The sequence below is a fragment of the Triticum aestivum genome, chromosome 2D (assembly GCF_018294505.1).
Source record: "Triticum aestivum cultivar Chinese Spring chromosome 2D, IWGSC CS RefSeq v2.1, whole genome shotgun sequence".
NCBI lineage: Eukaryota > Viridiplantae > Streptophyta > Magnoliopsida > Poales > Poaceae > Triticum > Triticum aestivum.
In genome coordinates this window covers 247,273,509-247,282,109 of record NC_057799.1, presented here as the reverse complement: position 1 = coordinate 247,282,109, position 8,601 = coordinate 247,273,509, and positions in this window count along the sequence as shown.

Sequence of the window (8,601 nt, the reverse complement as noted above, 5' to 3'; positions counted from 1 at the left end):
CACCGGGGACGTCTTTTATATGGACTAGGGACGAGCTCCGACCGTCAAATCATCTGCGTGCCGACGTGTCTCCTCTGGATGTCCTGCCGTACAGGAGCTTGAAGCAACTGTCGCTTGCAGGCTAAAGGGCTGCGGGAGCGCTGCTGGGCCGTGGCTGGGCTGCTGCTGGGGCTCTCACTCTCTCCCTCTGGCTCTTTTCCATTTTCTCAAACAGAAATAAAAGAGTGAAAAGGACAGAAGGATTGAGGGGGTTTGTGAGAGATATGAAAATACCTCCAGGAGCCTGGAATTATGCTCAATTTGATAAAATTGAGTTGGGTATTTTTAGAGGTAGAAAAATACAACAAGTATGAATATAGTTCAAACTTGGAGCATTTTTGAAGCTAACCAACACAACTCCAAATGAGCTGAAATTTGGCAGAGAGGTTCTGGACATGGGGATAGAATAATGAGGGAAAGTTGAACATTAATGGAGGAGGGTAAAATGGAACTCGCAAAAGAAAGAAAGAGAAGGAGAGGTGGTGATGCATGAATCACACATAGAACATGCAACAACATATCATGCATGCATATCGTGGAAATGCAAGTAGACATAAGCACAACACAACATGAAATGCACATGATGCAAACATATGGTGGCAATAAGGAATATGACAAGAAGCACAAATGCAATATGACAAGGAAAGCATGGTAATGAAAAGGGTAGAACAACATAACAAAACAAAATGAGACCAAAAGATGGAAACCCACATGGAATTGGATGAAGAACAACATGGATATTTGCCAAATGTGGACGTTTTACATCTGGGGTGTTACACGGAAGGAGGGAGTAGGTCCCATGCAAAAAATGAGAATAAAATTCAAACATCTGGGCATCGTGGCTCGGTCGAGAACATTGAGAAACTTGGTTTTAAAATCATGAAACTTGACATGGTGTCATGTCATGGTAGTACCATGCCGTGGTAAAAAAAATTGGCCGAATAGGAACAAATTTTGGTATAAGCTTCTTGCAAATCGGAGCTTCTCTCAAGAAGGCTCGTGGTTCTGGGAGGGAACGTGTCAGCTTTGTGTGCATAATTCAAATTTGAAATACAAGCACATGTTCCAGTGCACCAAAGTTGGTTGAAAAATCACATGTGTGTCCTCGGGTAAATTTCTAGGTTCCATGCAAGAAATGGGAATGAAATTCAAAATTCTGGGCGTCGTGGCTGGGTTGGAAACATTGAGAAACTTAGTTTTTTAATTCTTGTAAATCCAAAACACGCATGAAAATAATGAAACTTGGCTTGGTGCCATGACATGGCACCAACATGCTGTGGTAAATTTGCAGTCCGATTTGTGAAGGCGCACACATTAACAATCAACAAAGTCATTTTGGAACAAGTGCTGTCACGTTACAATCGGAAACACAAGTATTATTGAAACCGTGGGCGTTCTACTTACTAGTACCATTTACGTGCCGCCACGCGTCCCCATTTTTGATTAGCTAGGATGCGCCGTGCAGGGTAGCTATTTGAGTACGAGAGGTGTGCGATCAGACCCCTGCGCGTGCTTATCGGGAGGAGAGCCCTTTGACCTGCATCTTCCGTCCACCTCTCTGCCAAGGTCTCCATTAATGGCGTCCGAGCCTCTGTTTAATGGCGTGGCTATGTCTCACTCGACTGAGATTTAAGAGAGAAAAAAGAAAATCTGAAAGCACGGATCTTGATGTAAGATCCGACGGACCTATATAGCATCTACTGCGACTTATAGCAAGACCGATGAATATATAAGGACGATTTTTTTGATCAAAGAAGGGCTTGCCCCATCCGATTTTCATTACTGAAAACCACCACAATTCACAAGAAGTCCAGCACAACTCGTTGAGAAACCACAATTCAAGGGGCGAAGGCACAAGGGGCAGTGGAGCACGGTGAGGTCCATCGAGACCTTAGAGAGCTCCATCGTCGGGTCCTGTTCGGTCTGCATGATCTCGCCCTCCTCGTGCACAACCATCTCTCAACTTGGGTCGGGGTATTACAAAGCTTTACCATCACATATTTTATACTACTTCAAGGTGCAGTAAATCAACACATGCAAGTATCAAAAGGAGAGTCACGGCATGCATGCATGCGTTGTAATTAATGCATCGGTAAACGCAAATTATTGAAATATATAGAGTGCAGTGCTTTGATGTGTCGCGTCAACTCGTACATCAACGAGAAGTTTGATTATCCTCTCCCTCGCAGACTTAACTGCACCTGCCTTTGCCTGTATGACAGGTTGGCCACACACCTGTCGGGCCCACCTGTCATACACGCAAAGGCAGGAGCGTCCCTCCCTCGCCCATGAGCGTGGTGGCTGGCAAGACTAGGAGAAGCTTTCGCTACACGCTCTCCCTCTCGCACGCGGTGGACATGCAGCAGTTCAATCAGTGTCAGATGGCCAGAAGCGTACTGTAGTACTCCTCCAGTGCAGTAGTACTCCATCATTGTTCGACTTCCCGAAGAGGCGAAGAGCCAAGCGCAGCCCGGACGCACGTGTGGCAGTTTTCATGTGTAGAGTAGTCTAGGATAGCGTGTACCATGCCTGTAAGCTTAAAATCGTTGGGGTCGGCTCCATGCTATGTGGCCGTCTCGAAGTTTAAAAAAAAACATAGTCTTCTGGCCCTACCTGACACCCTGGTGATTGTAGTTTGCACGCTCATCTGGTCAAGACAGGAATATATATTTTAATTTGTTTTTTTTCGGAAAGGGGGGACTCCCCGGCCTCTGCATCAGAACGATGCATACGGCCACATATATTTTAATTTGTGGTGGGTAAATGTTAGAGGTTGCAGCAAATATATTGTACACTGCGGGTCTTTCAGCCAAGTTTAGAGGCAAGCATGTGGGGCCAGTGCTATGATGTGTCGCGTCAACTCGTACAACGAGGAGAAGCTTGATTTTACTACACGGCTTCTCCCTCACCCATGCGTGCGGTTGCTCGCAAACGAGGATAGGCTTTTGCTTAGTAGTACTTCTACAACAAGCTATCCGTCCCGCTCGTTGTGGACGGACATGCAGCAGTGGATTCGACACTATAGAAGCAGTAGTAGTAACATCATTGTTCGTCTTCTCAAAGAGGCGAAGAGCCAAGCGCAAACCGAACATTGCAGTTGCGAACATTGGAGCACGCATATAGCCAGGCTCTTGCATGAGACAAAATTGCTATGTGAGCCCACTATTGTACTACTACGTACAACTACTTGCTAGTATAGCCCTGTAAACCAGAAAGGAGTATTTGCCCTTCTAGAGATTTCAACAAGTGACTAGACAACACCGAGACGGAGTAAATATGGAGCAAAATGAGTGAATCTGCACCGTAAATAAATACATACTAGTTCTATCCTTTTCCTCTCCGAGGTGCACAATATTGAGTATACTAACTAGTCTCTTTTTGACATGCATTTACGTTTTTTTTACACAGTACAGACGCAAGCGCTCATATACACACGCATACACTCACCCCTATGAACGCACACACGCACGACACTATCATCTTGAAATTTACGAAGTCACCATAGGCACCTCGTCGTCGACAATGTAGGAAAATTATGAGGGGGGACTCTCCAACAGTGTTCCTTGGCTCGCACCTAGCATCACGGTGGTCGAACTTGGAGTCATTCATCTGGTACACGTGGCATCTCAGATCTGGACACAAGGTGACGTGACCTCTCACTTCCTCCGCCATTTGAAGCGGCGCGCCGGTGGAGGGCTAGCATACTCCAATATTAGGTTGGTTCTATGTGATGTGGCAACTTCATATACTAACCAGATGCTGGCTATACTCCCTCTGTAAATAAATACATGGTGTATTGTTTTATTCCTATCAGCGAGGTAACTTAATGTCTTTTTGCTACTTAATAGGATTACATGCAATGAACTAACCACCGCATGTGATGTTTGGTAGTCTCAAGTCATTGAAAGCATGCACGGGCACGGAGGGGGGCGCAGCTTCATTGACTTACTGCACCTGCCTTTGGGTGTATGACACGTGGGTCCAACGGGTGGCTGGCCAACCTGTCATACAGCCAAAGGCAGGTGCAGTAGAGGAGCGAGGAGTAGATGGCCAACACGCACGTGAATTCAACATAGTCTGCACTTCTCATATAAAGGCTCCCGCCAGTCCAATCTACGAAATCCTACACACCTACGCACCTAAGGGCAAGAGTGATCACTCCAATCGCAAGATCAGTTGACTAGAAGCTAGACCCATGGAGGCGATGAGCATGAGCATCAACCGGCTGTGCCAGATGGTCCACGACGCCGGCCTGCATCCTGGCACCGAGGAATGTCTCCAGGTAGTGCTTGAGGCCGCCAGGGCGAGGGGCCGCTTGGACGACAGCTTCGTCTCCTTGTTCGACGAGGTCCTTGTCAGCTTCCTCGACAAGTTCACCATCGTCAAGAAGCTCGCGGACGACCTTGACGTACGCCTCCAGCCCACGCGCCCAGGCTCTGCGATGCCTGCCACCCTCAACAGCCTCTATGGTGACAACCTCTTCGACGCACTGGTGGCCCTGCGACTACCCGCCATCGCGCCAGAGAATGTCCACCTCGAGGTCGCGCTCGCCGCGCAGCGCCTGGCGCAGCAAGACACCATCGACATAATCACCCACGTCTACGCGCAAATTGTCCACAAGGACTACTACATGCAAGAGGAGGACGATAGGACGCTGGCCTTCTTGGACCGCAGGGCAACCTTGGACGGCATTGTTTAGAAGCACGTTGAGCTTGCTGCCAACGCCGCTGCTCCTCACACGTCGGTTGGTGACCTAGTGCACTAGGGCATGAGGATGTCATTGATGGATCCGTATGTATCTTTATCTTTCTGTCAAATCCATGTAGTAGTATATGGTACTACTAGTAATTATCTTACCTTTCGCATCAACTTCATAATTTTCCTACGTACTCCATGCATGAACCGTGCCAGAACCAAACTTCTCATTACTCTAGGGAAAATCGTTATTTCTATGTATCGGTCGCCCCATGGAGCAGAACCAAATTTTACAAGTTACAAGTTCAAAAGGAAAAGCCTGCCGTGTTCGCATCGCACCCCCACACGGTTTGTCCAGCACACCGCTCAAGGGGGAATGCGTGCTGTGTTGCATTTTCACTTACAAGTGGGACCGCAGTTGAGCAAACCGACTATCGGCAAACCCCACCCCGCCCACCGCGCGATGGCTGAGAAAACAGGAGGGAGAAGAGATGGCTGTAGCTAGCACGGACTCCAAGAAAATTGGTGTCGGATGGGACTCTTGTGGGTGGCGTGTGCCGTACTGCTAGACATGAATGCTAGTTATGGCCCATGCCACCCCACTATATCGAGGTGCTGGTTACTCCACTATATCGAGTACGTAGAACAAATTTCCTGGAGTCCGTGCTCGGCCCTCCTCCATCTCTCTTCTCAGCCAGCCAGCACACGCGCGGAGCCCATCGTCTGTTTGCTCATATGCGGTCCCACATGTCAGTGAAAATGTAACGTTGTGTCAACAGCAGCTGGATCAGCTTTCACCATCATTGGATAGTTTTGTCCTAGGAAGAGCGAGTTTACTCCAAGAGCGAGTTTACTCCAAGAGTACTAATAAATAAATTTGATGTGTCCCGTCAACTTGCAGAACGACGAGAAGCTTGCTTACTACGCCTTCTCCCTCGCCAATGCGTGCACGGTGGCTCGCAGCACGAGGAGAAACTTTTGCTTACAAGTGGTGGACGTGCAGCAGTTCATTTGGTGTCAGATTGTCAGAAGTACTACTGTAGTACCATCATTATTGTTCGACTTCCGGAAGAGGAGAAGAGCCAAGCGCAAGGTCACCTACTAACCTAGTACAGTACTACTATAGCCAAAGCTGGTCCACCTTTTTAGAGCATGGTTAATAAATATAGGCGGCTCTTGCAGCGGCACATCATTTAGAGCAAGTACTCTCTTCGTAGGAACAAAGGAAGTGAAACAAAAGTTGGAGTGGATGCTAGATTGCCAATCAAAAGATGATTACATAGGAAAAAATCCTATAGCATTCTATCCTATGAATCAAACGACTAATGTAGGAAAATTATGAGGGGGGTCTCTCCAACAGTGTTCCTGGGCTCGCACCTAACATCACGGTGGTCGAACTTGGAGTCATTCATCTGGTACACGTGGCATCTCAGATCTGGACACAAGGTGACGCGACCTCTCACTTCCTCCGCCATTTGAAGCGGCACGCCGGTGGAGGGCTAGCATACTCCAATATTAGGTTGGCTCTATGTGATGTGGCAACTTCATATACTAACCGGATGCTGGCTATACTACTACGGTACTCACACTCCAAGAAGTGACTCGAAAACCATTCATAAATTGAGTCTATGACATGCATTCGCAACTGAAATGTGTACCATTCATTAAATACAACAAGTCATCAACACACAACGACAACGAGGATACATGTTGGATTATAGATTATTTCCAACAAAACATTCTAGCAAATACTAAAGTTTTCATCACACAACAAATAACAAGCAATGAAATGAACTTCAACTCAACCAATCCTCGGCGTTGGAAACGCTTGCTTTGAACCATAGGTGCTCTAGGAAGGGCCAGCTATTGTCAATATCGAGAGCAACGCAGGACTGATCATCCAGGCTGAAGCGGCATATATCAGAACCAGGGTAGGGAACCACCGAAATGTCCGAGGTATAGATACAATTGCTTCTCATAAATGGTAGTAACGTTGTGTCAACAGCAGCTGGATCGCCTTTCACCATCATTGGATAGTTTGGTCCAAGGAAGAGCGAGTTTGTTCCAAGACTATCAATACTGAACCAGGGAGAAGGTGTTTGCGCTAGCACACTAGTATCCGTCCTGAATACCATGCAACGGGTGTTGGAATAGGTCAGGAGAGGGCGACCATGGGAGACAACACCTGCTTCCTCAGTAGTAACAGTCCGAGTGCACTATATACAGACAAGAAGAGGCGATCCATCGGAATTAGTTGCCAGGCGCCACTGAGTATATAAGTTCCGCTCCTCCTCATGCTCGTGATCATCACCATCGTCATCTCCCCCTTGCTTATAATTTTTTTCAAGTATAGGTGGTGGAATGTTCACAGGACCTTGGAAACACAAGAAGATGGTTAATTAGTAAAGGGGAACTTGCTAACCCGGATGCATGTGGATGAAACAATTATAATTACGGTGGAAGACAAACGTACCAAAACTACGAGGATCCCATGCAAAAACAGTGCCACGAGTGGTGGCAGCAAACACAAGATCCTCGTATTCAATTGCATCATAGTACACATCCGTGTATAGAAACTGATTTTTGAGCAATATCCATCCAGTCGAACCACGAAGGACGGCAACAAGCTTGTCGAAGATAGCAACAACTTGATAGTTCTTGTAATTCCAAGAGCGGTTGGGAACTCGACAAATTGCTATCTTCAGTAGACGACAGTCACCATGATCGTATTTGAACGTACGTAGATCATCTGTGTGCTCAACCTCAGGGCACTCGGAGATTTTTGGAAGTGGAATCCGCTGACGAGTGTACACATTCATAAGTTCCCACTCGCAATTGTACCCAATATAAACAACCCAATCTCCATTTGTGCCAGCCCAGGACTTACCCTTAAGCGATGGCATCTTGACATCACACATATCATTATCAAGCAGCATCAACTTGCACAAGGTGAGGCCTCCGTCGTCCGCGCCCATGCGAACAGGCTTATAGCAAAGAAGATAAGGGAGATCAAACAGCTCCTGGACCCTTGGGTTCCTTGTAATGATGTTATTAGTTGAGTCGAGAATGGGCTTGAACGAACCTGCCATGCTAGCCGAGGTGATGACGTCGCACCGATCAATGAGTTCCCCCACCACGTCATCTTTTAGATCGGGGCAAGAATAACGGGGTCGTTTCCGGCTTGTTCCCTCCATGGAGAAGACGATCGAACAATGGCAGAAGGAAGGGTGAAGGCAAATGGAGGAGGGAGGAAGAGCGTGCGACAGCAGTTCCAAATCGAGAGGGAAAGGCGAAGAGTCGATGGACGGTTGCCAGTTTGCCACGGTACACGAAGAGGCGCCCCGGCCTACACGTCCTTTCGGAAATTGTACAAAAGGACTCGCCATCATCTCACTGACATGTTGGAATGGGATCACATGTCAATGAAACATCGTGTATAATTTCTCGTGCAAAATGCGATCTGGCCGCGTTGGCCCGAGGTGCCGCATTATTTCTCGACTTTATTTTTTTAATGGCGTGCCGTTCAGTTTTGAAGCACGACTAACTAGTACTGTTTGCAGAGAAAATATAAACTACTCTACCACTACTCCACCTCTAGTACTAGTAGTATAAAAAAGATATATAGGCTGGAGCTTCAGAGCTTTCTTGCTAAGGGCTGCCCACTTGCTTCTCACACTATCACCCTCTCTCCAGATCTAAAAAAGACGGCCTCTCTCTCCCTCCTCACCGGTGGTCACAGATCCGCCGGGGAAGAAAAGGATGTGCAGTGTTGACGCACTCGTCGTCAGCGAGCGAGGTCACGCACTGACGACAAGGCCGTCCTCTCAGACCTAGCGCCCGCGCGGGATGGCCTCCGTCCCCAAGCTC